Here is a 13,193-nt window from a genome sequence, read left to right on the forward strand (position 1 = left end):
GCTCTCTAAAAGACATCTCTCCCCCCCTGCTTTGTGCTCCTGCCAAGTGAGCTGTGCTGTGCTGCGTCCCTGATCTTTTCTGACATTAATTACCCTTTCCTGGCTCAGACTGCCCTGTTTGTGGCCAGGAAACCAAACTCACTTGCGCCTGGAAGCAAAGCAGGAGGGAAGAGAGAGTGTCTGCTTCCTTGGATGGCCAACTGGAATAAGCAGGTGTCTCTGAGCCCTTCCTACACCAGGGAGAGCTGATAGAAGGCTTTGCCCATTGCAGCCCAGGCTGGATCCAGCCAACTGCTGAGCACTTGCTCTGCCTGCTGGAGTCTCTGGGAGTGAGGGGAATGGGCCAGCTCTGAACATGTGCCCAGCATCTTCAGAAATGCACCACAGACCAGCACAAGTTCAGTGAGAAACAGCAGGAGGAGTAAACCCTGGAGGCCACCCATCTCCTTCTACAGGTGACTTTTAGACCACTAATTTAAAACTTGTTTTCCTTTACCCAGGTACCCATGGCTTCCTCCCTGTTAGCTCTGAGCAGCCCCACTGCATAAGTGATACCAGTGGGGAGGCACAGGGTCCCAGCCCCTTGTGTTGTACAGCCTGTGGCAATGTGACAACCCAAGGATGGATGCTTCTCTAAAAACACCACTGAAGACTTTCCTGGCACCAGCCACATGCTCAGTGCCACACTTTTTCCCAGGGTGACAGTGTTCCTGTGCAGGCCAGAGCTTTGCTGGCAGAATTGAATGCTCTGAGCTTCTGGTGAGGGAGTGCAGTTCTGCTGCTGGGCTTTTGGAGACTGCCACCAGCCTAAATCAGGAGCAAGAGGCTAAGTCAGGGAAAGGTAAACATGGACACTGTGTTGTTCTTGACACTTTTACAGCGCTCTGAAGTTCCCATCACACACCCAAATGAAACAGCAGCACTTGGAGAGTTTAATTGGCACTTCCCCAGTTACAAATTCATAGTCTCTATTAACTCCTGTGCTATAAACGGACAGAAAGAAAAATCCATACTTTCCTTGAAAAGAGCAGCAGCGTTTCTCAAAAGGAGCCTGTGTGTGTTTGCCACATCTTTGAGCCTGCATCCAACATAAAGGGACCCAGGAGGCAGAGTTATTTCTAAAATACAGCACCATCTAGTGCTGCACTGCAGCAGGTCACCCACTGCCTGTCCCCACCACACAGCACTGGGCTCCTCTCCTCACTTGCCCTCCCAGAATAAGACTCTCTGCCTTTTGGAGTGGGCTTTGGTTTGGTTCCTGTGTCAGATGGCAGTGGGTTGTCTGAGGACTGCTTCAACTGCTTCTTTGTGCCTCTGTGTACTTGCAGCGTTCCAGCAGCCTCTTGCATAATTCATGGAGAAATTCTGTTAAAACTTCATCCAAACCCCAAATCATATGTGAAATGCAGCTGGAAACCATCTTTGTAGATTTGAGCCATTGCAAACATCCCTTCCCCCTATTCCACCACACCTTGTATTCCTGTGTGTCAAAGCCAGGCAAAATTTCCAGTTGTGCAGAAATCCTGGGGCTGAGTGACACAAATACAGCTGTTTTTCTGGGCAGTGGCTGTATCCCTGTGCTCTGCAGAACCATAGAGGGTGATGAACTTGCTATTGCTGAGGGTCCAAAGGGGTAAGAAACATATTACCTGCAATTCACAGTTTAAAGCACTGTGTTTGCACTGAAAAATAAACTTCATGAGGGTTGAAAACTGCTGATCCGAAGTGTCTATGGAATAAAAGTGGGATTAAAAGGGATTAAAAATGCTGCAAACACCATTTGCTATGTGTAGTTGTTTGGCCAAAAGCAGAGCTGGCTGATTATTTTGGAGTTAATTTCACCTACGTTTCCACCACACCATCATAAATAAACAATCTGAAATTGAATGGCTTTTTCCCATATGTAAAATTCAAGGGCTCAGATTAAAACCAAATTCTCTTCAAATTACATCCAGGATTCATGTATGTATAACATGGTACTAAGAGCTCCTGTAAATTATATCAAAGCAACTTTACACTCCCTTCCCTTTCCAAACCCAGACACTATGGGTTTACAAACCCTTGAGCTGCAGCAGCATGGAAGGAGAAACTAATAGGCCAGGAAATGCTTGCAGTGGTGCTGTGTGATCGACTCTTGCTGTACAGACAGGTTTCCTCCTGCTTTTCCAGGGAGAAGGAATGTTGTATGAAGAAAGCGTAGTCTGGTGATAACTTTGTCTGATGTAACTATGGGTAGGAGTTGGGATGGAAAAAGTTTGTTCTGTGGTAACCAATACCACAATGGGGGAGGATGCCTGAGAAACTCATTTCTTTCACAGGCAAGTGCGTGATACCTTTTCCCACACTTATTTGACCATTTAACCCCAAGGAAAACATATTGTTTCTTTGCACCAGGCTTTGTTATTTTCACTTTCCCATAGGATGCAGCCAACATCAGCATGAAGGTGTGAGAATTTGGAAGCAGAACACTTGCTGTATGCATAAGGGGACAGTTTTCTTGTGACACCAGCCAAATCAAAACTGCCAAGTTTCTATTTTGGAGCAAGCCCTGATGGAAGTAAAAATTGTCTTTTTCAAGTCTTTTATTTATTGAAGCACAAAAGCCAGTAGGAACTTGCTTTCCATGGCTCACAGCAAAGGCAGGGTTGGAGGATTGTTGTGCAGCAGTGCTCAGACACAGCTGTGCTGAGACTCCAGGAGGTTCTGCTTTTGGAGACCCAGGCCATGAATGGTGGAGCCTTGGAAATCCAGCTGGCCCCAAAGCATTTTGCTACTCAGCCATCAGAAAACCCATTTTGTTAGGTGCACATCTCTTTGGTCTTACCTCCACGTGTCAAATGGGCCTCTCTTGCTGATTTTTTTTGCACAAACAGGAGCTGCTGCCTCACACCGGAGCACTCTGGATCTGTCTCCCAGAAATTCAGTGTCTGCCCAGCAACATCCTGCCCTGAAGGAGAGAAGTTCCCAGCCCCTGCCAAGGATCAACATCAAGAACATGTCCCACAGAGACAAGGCCACACAGCAGCTTCCATGTGTCAGCATTCCCACCAAGTCCTTCCAACAGGCAGCCCAAATTCAGCTCCTCACACACATAGAGTTACGGTAAGCTAATATTCAAACAAAAACAGTGGAAAAATCACCTTTATGTACCTCTCCTTGGCACTATCTTAGCCTTTCCTGGGTCAGTGTGGGACTTTTGCCTCTCTTTGCTTCTAGACCTACTTTTTCCCTTTGCCAATCTAATTATGAGTGTCCCAGCTAAGATACTTTTCCATTTCCTTCATTTGCTAGGCAACCAAATGTCTGTACATTTCCATAGGGGTCTGTAAATATCTCACAGTACATTCTTCTAATTAGAAAACAATGTCTGCAGTTGTGTTTACATTGCTATGCTTATTAGGAAGAAAATGCTGGGCTGGTTTTGTGTTATGTGCAACCTGAGATTGTACATTTGTGTGCTGTTCAGAGGAGTATTTAATTGGTTTTTAAGAAATGTATCTTGGGGGTTTCTTGGTTTCTGAATCAACACAGACAGAGAGTTTACAGCTAGTTATTGTATGAAATTACAGATCACATGTTCCTGTGAACTTTCCCTAAGTTTATTCAACTCAAAAAATGCAAATTGAGTTAAGGAGGCAAAATTGCATGGCTTCAGCAATGAGCCATCTCCTTGGGAGGCACAACTTGTGATCAGGCAGTAACTACTGGGGCAGTTGGGCAGAACTAATAACAAATATCTCAAGGTTAATATCTGTACAAAGGGGAATCAGAGGTTTCCCACATTTCTAGGGTGATTTGTAGTATTCTAGAAACATACAGCAGAAATCCATGAGTTCATCAGTTCTGATTCTCTATATAATGCAGGCTGTAGTAATCAAAATCAATTTGAAATTAATGTCTTTTGAACTGAATATGTGTTTGAGGAAAGGGTCCAGTCTGCGTCAGAGGTTGCCAGTAGTGAAGGCTTGATTGCTGCCTTAGCAAATTGTTCCATTTATTAGAAATGTTCACTTTATTGCTACTCTAAATCGTCACTTCAATCCCCAGCCACCAAATCTATGTTTTGTCGGCTGGAATGAAAAGTCTTTGGTCAGTTTTGCTCCTCATTTTTCTGCTTCAAGAGAATATAAGATCACTCCGTAACAAGAATAAATTGCAGTGCTGGATGCTTCTGCTTGAAACTTATTTTGTAATCTTTAAATCAAATTCTTGGCTCTTGCCTGGACATTTTCCAGCCTATCCATGTGCTGTGAATGGTGAACCCAAGCACTGTGTGCTGCCAAATGCATCAGTACCAAGTGCAAGGCTGGGGGCATTGCTGTTTGTTACTGGTGACGTTACAACACCGGGGCACAGAAATGTCACTTGGAAGGACATTTCAGACACCTGCTCACCATCTCTTGCCTTACAGAGTGAGGCAGACATTAACTCCCTCTGACAATCTGGACCTGGCCTCATTCTGTATGAGCCACCCTCCCAGATGTCCAAAGGCTGCAGTGTGGAGGATCACAGCTCCCTAGAAGTCCCCAGTGTGAGGCAGGACAGTGAGAGTCACACGGTGCTGTGCCCCTCTGCCTGCCCGTGACAAAAAGAGCCCAGTTCAATGATAACCCTTCAGCAAACGATGCCCTGACCTCCCAGTTAGCAGAACAGCCCTTCTTGCTTATTTTATTCCCAGCATTTGAACTGCAGCACATTCCAGTTGGGTAAAAAGGCTTTGCTGTCTGGAGCATGCCGGAGTCAGGTGGTGAGCATACCAAGAGCCAGACAGGATACTGTGCTTCCTGTGAGAGTAAACACTGAGAGTCATGCAAAGCATCTCTCATTCTGGCTGGGCCTCAACAGCCAGTACAGCCGCTGGAAAGGAAGGGACTTCACAGAGACAGAGATTATTCTCTTCTGGCTTAGAGGCTACCTGGACTTTTAATCACATTTGAAACCCTATATGTTTAAAGGCTGCTCACTTTGTTGGCAGAATGTACACCCAAATTTCCCCTCCATCTGCTGGGAGCTTGCAGCCTCACTCAGGGATCTGCTGTGCATGAGCACAACCAGAATGGACGCTCTGCACCTCCTAAGTTGTTCTAAGACAGCACCATGGGATAACTGAAGGAGCTCTTGGCCTTATCCCAAGTCTGTTCTAAAATAAACTAAGAGAGAAATGTACTGCTAAAGAGCAGCTCAGATTTGCCCTAAGTAATTGCACCTCTGGACAGTCTCTCTTAAGGGCTCTGAGCATTGTTACTGCCAGGAGAGGGACACTGGGTTTAAAGAAGCTCAGAAGTCATAAAGAGAATGTCTAAAAGTTTCATCAAGCTTCATAAAGAGTAGAGGCAGAGATCTTTGGCAGAAACTCCCTGATCTGTTAAGTCCTCCTCAGCATTCACATGAAAAGCTAGATTCCTCCCCAAAACTTCATGGGAACTATTTGTAAGGCATTCAAGACACCTTTTCATGTGGCATGGTCGTTGACATCTGAACAGCCTGGAACAGATGTTGATGGCATCCTCACTGTTGCATTTTAGAAGCTGGACCACTCACAGTCACAAGGCCAGCATGAATTCCAGCCTGTCCTAATGAGGATGAGCACAGGATCCATTGGGATAACAGTAGACAGCAGGTTCTGCAACAGATGGTTCTACCCTTTCATCATAATGTTCAGGTGTTGTATTTTATGCTATTTTGGAGCCTCCCACTGGAGTGGGCTGGAAGGAAATCAAGCCCTGTCTAGGCATGTTTGAGCTGTGTTTCAAGAAATCCTTTAATTTCCATAAACAAGTGCAGTTGGAAATCTGGCCCTTGATTCTTGTCTGTCTTTATTCCCCATCTGTAAATAGAAATAGCAGCATAGTCTGGCTTGCAGGGATATCTGAGGAAAGAAATATCACCACCATACAGGAGCAGCTCAGTTAAAACAAGTCACAGGAGCCTGTGAATTCCAGTATCTACAGCCAGGTCTCAACAGGATTTTTTCATCACCTTGTGGAAGGAACATTTCAGTTTTCTGACAATCAATAAAAATGAGATTCTGTTCTTCAAAAAACTTTGTCTTTCATACTGATATCCACAAAGTTCATGGTGTTCAAATGGATTTTCCCAAGCTGATCTATTATATGCATTTTCCTAAAGGAGAATTCAATATTTTCATTTTTGCTTGCAAAACTGTCTCTACATGAAACTTTGTTTTGATTTTTATAGACTCAAACTCTATTTTTAGGGTTATGTTATTCATTGAGGCTTAAAGCCAGCAGAGTCATCTTGGTAAGTCAGACTTTATGGCTATTTTCATGAGATCAGATGTAACATCAGTCCAGGCTTTTGGAAGGCAACTGCTTTTAGAGCTGCCAGTTAATTTGTGAGAAGATACTGCAAGGATATTCTCTTCCTATTTTTTATTTCTTCCCTAACAAAACTAAAGTGTGTTCTAATACTTTCATGTCTGGAAGGGTTTTAATATCTCTTCTCTCTTGCCTAGCAACATTTTAAGTAAAGAACCAGATATGGTACCTTTTCAACAGAAGAGACAAAAAAAACATTGTGATTTTATTTCTTTTCAGTGTTTCCAGCTGATCTATTGATCCATATGTCAACAATTGCTTTATTTATTGACCATGCAGTATTTTTAAAGTATTTTACTGCTTCTACAGCATAAGCAAAGATCTTTGGAGAAAAGAAGGCTTGGTGGGAATGCTTTGAGGGTTGTGTCCTGCAGTGTTCTCTGTCTGCTGAGGTTTTCATCATAAATCCTGGCAATATAATTCCATTTCCTAGAAATATTCTTCTGCAGAGTCCAGATTTTTTCACCAACATCAGTTGGCTGCAGTATCCCAACAAGAAGAATATTAACATGGTAGTTTCAGCATGGGAAAACAAGATGCTGGAGGGAAACTCTGTCACAGAGTTTGTAGGGCATCAGCAATGAATATGGAGTTCCCTGAAGTGATTCCTCCAGGGAGATGAAATCACAAAGAGGCTGGTCCTTAGATTCTGGGTTGGTTTTTTTTGGAATACTCCATTTTCCAGGGTCTCCCACCTTTTTTTCCCCAGGCAGTAGGCTTGAAGTGGTGCTCCCAAATTTCTCTTTGAGATGATACCTGAGTTAGGAGACTTGGAACACACCCCCATGAAACACCAACTGCTGGAACACTCCCTCCTCCCTGATTTGATATCTTGGCAACCCCCTGACTTCGCATATCTGACCATTCCCTGCAGGTTGTTTCATTCTCCATTTGCCCTAGTGCTCCTTCTGTGCTAAGCTGAGCTGAAGATCTGGAGAAGAAATTCATAGTGGTGTGTGATTAGCTGTGCCAGCAGCAATTGTTATGGCCTGCAGTGGGTTCTGACATCTGTTCCAAAAAAGCAAAGCTGTTTTTCCTTCAGGATCTCTCACATTACTCCAAATAGCCACATCCTTTCAAAATATGCTCCTGTTCATACTCTCCTCTGGAAACCATTCTTTGCCTGTTGAGGGACAAACAAGGCATATAATCAAGTATTTGTAGAAACAGTAACAAATTCTCAACAGCTTCTGAATCTTATTCACTTGATACTTAATTGAATAAACCCCAAATTTCTAATTATTGCAAAAACTCACAGACTGGAAGATATAGAACTTTCCTATAAATTACAGTGCTGCTATAGCACAGATTTATATTAATGTTTCTTCAATGCTTAAAAAAACCACTACCTGTCCTAAAATGGAACATGTGAAATTAATCTATTCCAATTCCTTTTGCATTATTCTCTTCCCAAGCTGGAAACCTAACTTATCTGCATCTGATCAAGTGCCAATAATGATAGTCTGTAAGCAAAAACTTACTCAAATTCCTGGCGTGTTTTAGTTTCAAGATAACCAAGTACAGATTTCCAGGGTGTTTCTGATTTTGTATTTGGTATGTATTTATAGGATATTTCTCTCATACGAGAGAAGAGAGGGTGATTCAGAGTTTGGTTTTGCACCTGAATTACTTGTGTTGGCATTTACTTCCCAGTCATTTTCTTTCAACTATGGAAAGATTATTGATAGGCTTGACAAGGACTGGACAAACATTTTACCTGGATACCAGGACATTTTATGGCTTGGGATTTTGCTGTTCAGCCTTTCCCACAGTGGCCTGGATTCAGTTTGGCTGGGTGCTGTGTGCTACATGTCTTTGAGAGAGTGAATCACAAACTCCTTGAAGTCTCCAGCTAAGCCAGCAGAAGGCACAGCTGGTTATACTTTTATCTTGCTGTTTTCTTTTGCTTTGGGGTCAATCTCAAAATGAAATTTGCCTTGAGAAGCAGAGGGTAATGTGGGAGCCTTTCTGGTTCTGCACTTATTGGAATAGGTACAATCATTCACATTTTGCCCAAAACTCAGTGAAATAGCTGAATATTTTCTAGACAGCTGCCATGTCTAATCACACTTATTTGTGTTTAAATTTTGACGTATGGTTCCCATTTCTGGAAAGCCTTCATGCTATTTAATGGATACAACATTATTTTAAAATTATGGACACAAGCAGAAACACTGCTTGACATTAGACTGATTCTGAAACAAGGTAACCCTATTTAGAGTTAATTGTGACCCCTTGAGGGGAGCTGGCGTAAGAAGCCCTGAGAATATTTACAAAATTGGGATGTTAGTTCAAGGAACATTTATTGGGCTTGAAACAAGCCCTCTTTTTTTTTCTTTTTTGTCATTTTGAGAGGAATAAGTATAACTGAATTGGCAAAGCGCTCTCTCTGACATTGATTTTTACAACAACTTTACCTTTTAGACAAAGTCTCACATACTATTGATTTGAAAATTCATTGTGAATGTTTTAAGGTCTGGTTTCTGTCTTCTCTGGGGAAGACAAAGAACAACACACAAAGTAGTACAGTGTAAGGTACAGGTCAGGAGCAGCACATGTGACATTCTCCTGTTTTCAAACCCAAAGTTTGGCTGTATGACTTTCCAGAGTTTGTTGTTCCTCTAGACTCTGCATCTATGACAGTTATGACAGGGGCAGAAGTCATCTCTAGATTCACTTATGTGTGTGCCCTTGCCTACACAGAGCTCCACTCTTCAGATGTCAGAAAACTCTCTGAAGGGAAGGAAAAATAGCAAGGCATTTTTGGAAAATATACCCTTCCTTTTGGTTTTAATTAGTGGTGCTCAATTACACAAAGGCATTATGATTGTATGAACAGAAAGACCCCACTGACTCTTTTGAGGGGTCTTGCACCAGAGGAAACCACATCTACAGGGCAGGCACATTTCCCTCGAGACTGAGAGTACTCAGCTGTTGGAGATGCATTTACACTTTGTCTTTCTTAAGTGTTTGTTGTCTCTGCTGCCATATTTCCCCTCTGTTTTTTTTTCCCCAAGCAATGCTAAATGTCACAGGACAGATGCTGTTTAGGTAGGCATTAGGATATGACTTGTGTGAATGCTATTCAATAATTCCTGAATTTGAATCATTCCTTTTCTGAAGTAACACTTCCCTATGCAGTGAATCACTTGTGACTCTTACCCTTGTGACTGGGACCCCAGGATGGACCAACTCATACACTCTGCATCCTGCACAGGCTTCCCTGAGTAGCACAGCCCCATCTCGTGTTCCCATTGCCCCCCTGCTCATATTTGTGTTGTTTCAGAGCTGTGTTATGTCACACAGACAGCCAAGGGACAGCACAATCAGAATGAGTCTTTGTGCATTGGGGAGGTATGACATTCTGAGATAATTTCTCCAGCACAGAGCAAGAATTGATCAGCACATGTGGATCCTGGAACTGAAGGGGACATCTGGGCTTGAAGAAATCCCTTCAGGCTGTACATGTGCAAATGCAATGCCATGCTACCTCCAGGCCTCGCAGAGCCCACACTGTGTGCTGGGTTTATACATATATCCTGAGTTTATTCACGTTCTGGAAAGCTGCCCCAGGAATGTCTACAATCTGGCATGTAGCATATTACAGCTGCATTGCTGAAAGAACCCTCCAGCCAGCAAATCCCAGCCCGTTCCTGCACAAAGGCTCCTCTCTGTAACTGCAGGCTCAGCTGGGGCATGGCCTCTTGTCTGCAGATGTTTGCTCACCCTGTGTCTCCATCCAGCAAGGGCAGGATCTGCAGGCTGTGTGCACCCCACCTGCATCCCCTGCAGCATCCTTTGGGGTGAAGGAAACACCCAGCAGATGGACAACTCCTCACACACTCCATGGGGATCCTTAGACTCACTGGGGAAATAGCTGACCTGGTACCCAGTACACAAAGCAGAACGAAGCCAAACCACATTTCCTTGGTGACTCTGCAAGGAGGAACTGCTGCAGTGACCTGCCTCAGCTGTAGTGTCCGTAAGAAGTACAGAGGAAAACAACAGAACATGGCCTGAGAAGAAACAGAGGAAAACTGAGAGATGTGGCCTCCCTAATTCACACATCTACCCAGATGTCCAGACATAAACTAAGTCCAGAGGTCTCCAATGTTGTTTTTCTTTTTAAGCTGAACAGCTCTTCTCATTAGGGACCAAGGTAATTAATTGCCTTAGCAAGGAATGGTGTGCACTGCACCACTGCACCACATTGCTTGCAGAAGTTGCTGATGCCCAGAAGCAAAGATAATACTACACTCCCTCTATTCTCCACCATGAGAATTCACATCAGTAACAACCGATTAGATCTCAACACTGTTTCCAAGAAATGCGGCTAAAACAGCATTTCTTTGGAGGTAACAAAAATAAATGTGACTCAAAAGAAAGCAATTTACCTAGGAAACTGAGAGCTCCAAACATCAGCATATCTCAGCTTTCTTGGGGTGTTTTATTTTTATTCTGCATTTCTAAATGGCACGGATTCAGTCCCCGTAGATGGGCCGTGACGGCGCACATCTGGTTTTATGGTTAAGGAAATAGCTGATTGAATCGATACACTCAGCACAGCTGACTGGAGTAAATAAAAGAGGGTTTGAAGGAAGCCTTGTTTTCCCCTGGATGGATGAGTCCATGTCCAATGCTGTTGCAATTGCCCTGGAGTCCATGAAGTGACACAAGGGGCGAAGAACTGTCAGTGTATTTCTTATGAAATGAGCATGCTTGCTCTTCCATCATAACTTTGGTTTTGTGAGAACACAGCTCTTAAAAACTGTCAATCATTTTCTGCCCAACTTGCCACAGTCAGCAAGAGAGGGAGGAGGGAGGCTGGGCTGGGAAAGTGGGACTCACTCATGAGGTAAATGGTTTCCATCACTGGACTCTTATGATCACACCTAATGATTCTGCTTGGAGTAATTGTCCAACATGAGCTTCTTTGTCCTCACAAGCCCATGGGAAAGGATGGGGGAAATTGTAGGAGAAATCTGTGTCCAGAAGGGTAGCAGAGGGAGGCAGTAGGGGTTCAAACCTGGCAGCAAAATCTGACTCAGTGTAAATGAACTGCAAAACTCTAGTGAAGCCCCAGGGTTTTGGAGGCCACAGGCTCATGTTTCTCTGATTCAACCTTTTGGGCACAATATAACTGTAAAAGCACTGGAACAAAAAATCTCTGTCACCTCTTGCAGCAATGGGGCAGCCAGAGAATAGCACCTGAAGGGTTTGTGGGGGTGCACGATGGACCTGACCTCTCAGGAGGATCTCCTGGGTGGGCAAAGGCTACAAGCACCAGTTTATAGCTCCTTGTCTGCCAGATGTGGATGAGATTCCCAGAGCAACTGGCTGGCTGTAACCATTCCAAGAATTTACCTTTAAGCTGATAATTAGGGGTAAGACACAGACCTTTTACAAATACCTCCGTTTCATTTGTTGCCTTTGTTCTCCTTGTGCAGACCATACACAGAGTCTTTCAGGCCCCTGTTTTCTCTCAAAGCCCATATTGATCACAGCTGGAGAGTTACCATCCTAGGAATGGCTTTTCCCAGGCAGTGGGAAAGTAATTTTCTTAGGCACCTCATTGTCACTTCATATTCTGGGGAACTACTTCAGAGCAGGATCTGTTAGCTTTATGACAAATCCCTTTATTTACATGGAGGGATGGCAGTTTTGGGTTTATCCCACTAAAACATTGCAAGGAACAGGCCTGCAAACAAAAATGCTGGTGTAAGATTCATTCTGATCAATCCCCAGGGCTGTTTATCTCCCAGATCTCTTCCTACAGATACAAACTGCACCTTGGGTTTTATCTTCTCTCCTTTCTGCAGCTGGGTCATCCTCTCACCATAAAGCCCAAGCAAAGGCAAAGTAGGTGGTTGTTTCTAACACTTGGGGGCTGCTGGTGCTCTGTTGCCCTAAAGCAGCACAGATGGGGCTCATTTACCTGAATTTGACCTCTCAAGAGGGGCCTCTTGTTTCCCCTCTCCTGGGTAATTCTGGTGCAAAGCTGGAGGTACTCTAATCCAGGTAGGGCAGTGGCTTCTTTGTGCATATAATTACACTCCACTTACAAAGAGAACATAAAGAAACACAGACACAGCTTGGTCTGGATGTGCAGAATAGCTCTGGTTTCTGCCATGAGGAGATTTTGCACTTCACTTGAAGCCTGGGAAAGTGCCACTTGCTTCACACAGAAGCAGCTGTGCTCCACCAAGGGCTCGTGTCCTGCAGGTGTGAGGCAAAAGTGTCCTTGGGAGCTGAGCTCCTGCATGGAAGGTACTTGGCTGTGTGTTCTTTGTTTGAAAATGGGTTTGAAGGAGAGTCTCTTCTTAGGTATTGGTTGTAAGGACTGCAAGTAATGGCTGAAGTGTTGATGGGTGTTTAGGGGGTGATGGAGATACCTGGAGGCCCAGTAGAAGAGGAGTTGGTGCCCTGTAGGCTCTGGTAGGAGTTCCCCTGGAACCTGTGCTCCTTGGTACTTACCAGGCTGGGCAGGCTTCTCTCAGCTCTGCCAGCCCTGAAGGCTGGACTTACCCAGACCTCATGAGGGACTGTGAGAGAAGCAATTCATTACTAAAGGCCATTAAAAACCCCAGAAGCAATAGAGCCAGCAAGAGAAGATGAGCCTGAGCAATGAGTTGCCAGTCCTCTCAGAGGAGTCAGGACTTTATTGAAATGTGCAGATTGCTGTAGGAAGACTGAGTTGATGCCATTTAGTAATATCTTTTTCTCCTTTGGCTCTGGACAGAGACATGGAGGAAATGTCTGACAGATTTACACCACGGAGAGCAGCACTTGCTTGGTGAGTGACCTTGGCAAAGGAGGGGTGGTCACTGTCCTCACTGTGGCTGCTTTGGGGACATT

General features: G+C 44.2%; 1 long non-coding RNA gene across 1 annotated transcript in view; it reads left to right on the forward strand.

Annotated features, from left to right (window-relative positions):
* LOC117245205 overlaps positions 1-13,193 on the forward strand; it is a 79,561-nt gene that overhangs the window by 27,689 nt on the left and 38,679 nt on the right. The window contains exon 5 of the long non-coding RNA XR_004499613.1: positions 2,874-3,102. This is a non-coding gene — a long non-coding RNA (uncharacterized LOC117245205). The remainder of the gene's footprint in view (positions 1-2,873; positions 3,103-13,193) is intronic.

The sequence above is a fragment of the Parus major genome, chromosome 15 (assembly GCF_001522545.3).
Source record: "Parus major isolate Abel chromosome 15, Parus_major1.1, whole genome shotgun sequence".
In the NCBI taxonomy this organism is placed as follows: domain Eukaryota; kingdom Metazoa; phylum Chordata; class Aves; order Passeriformes; family Paridae; genus Parus; species Parus major.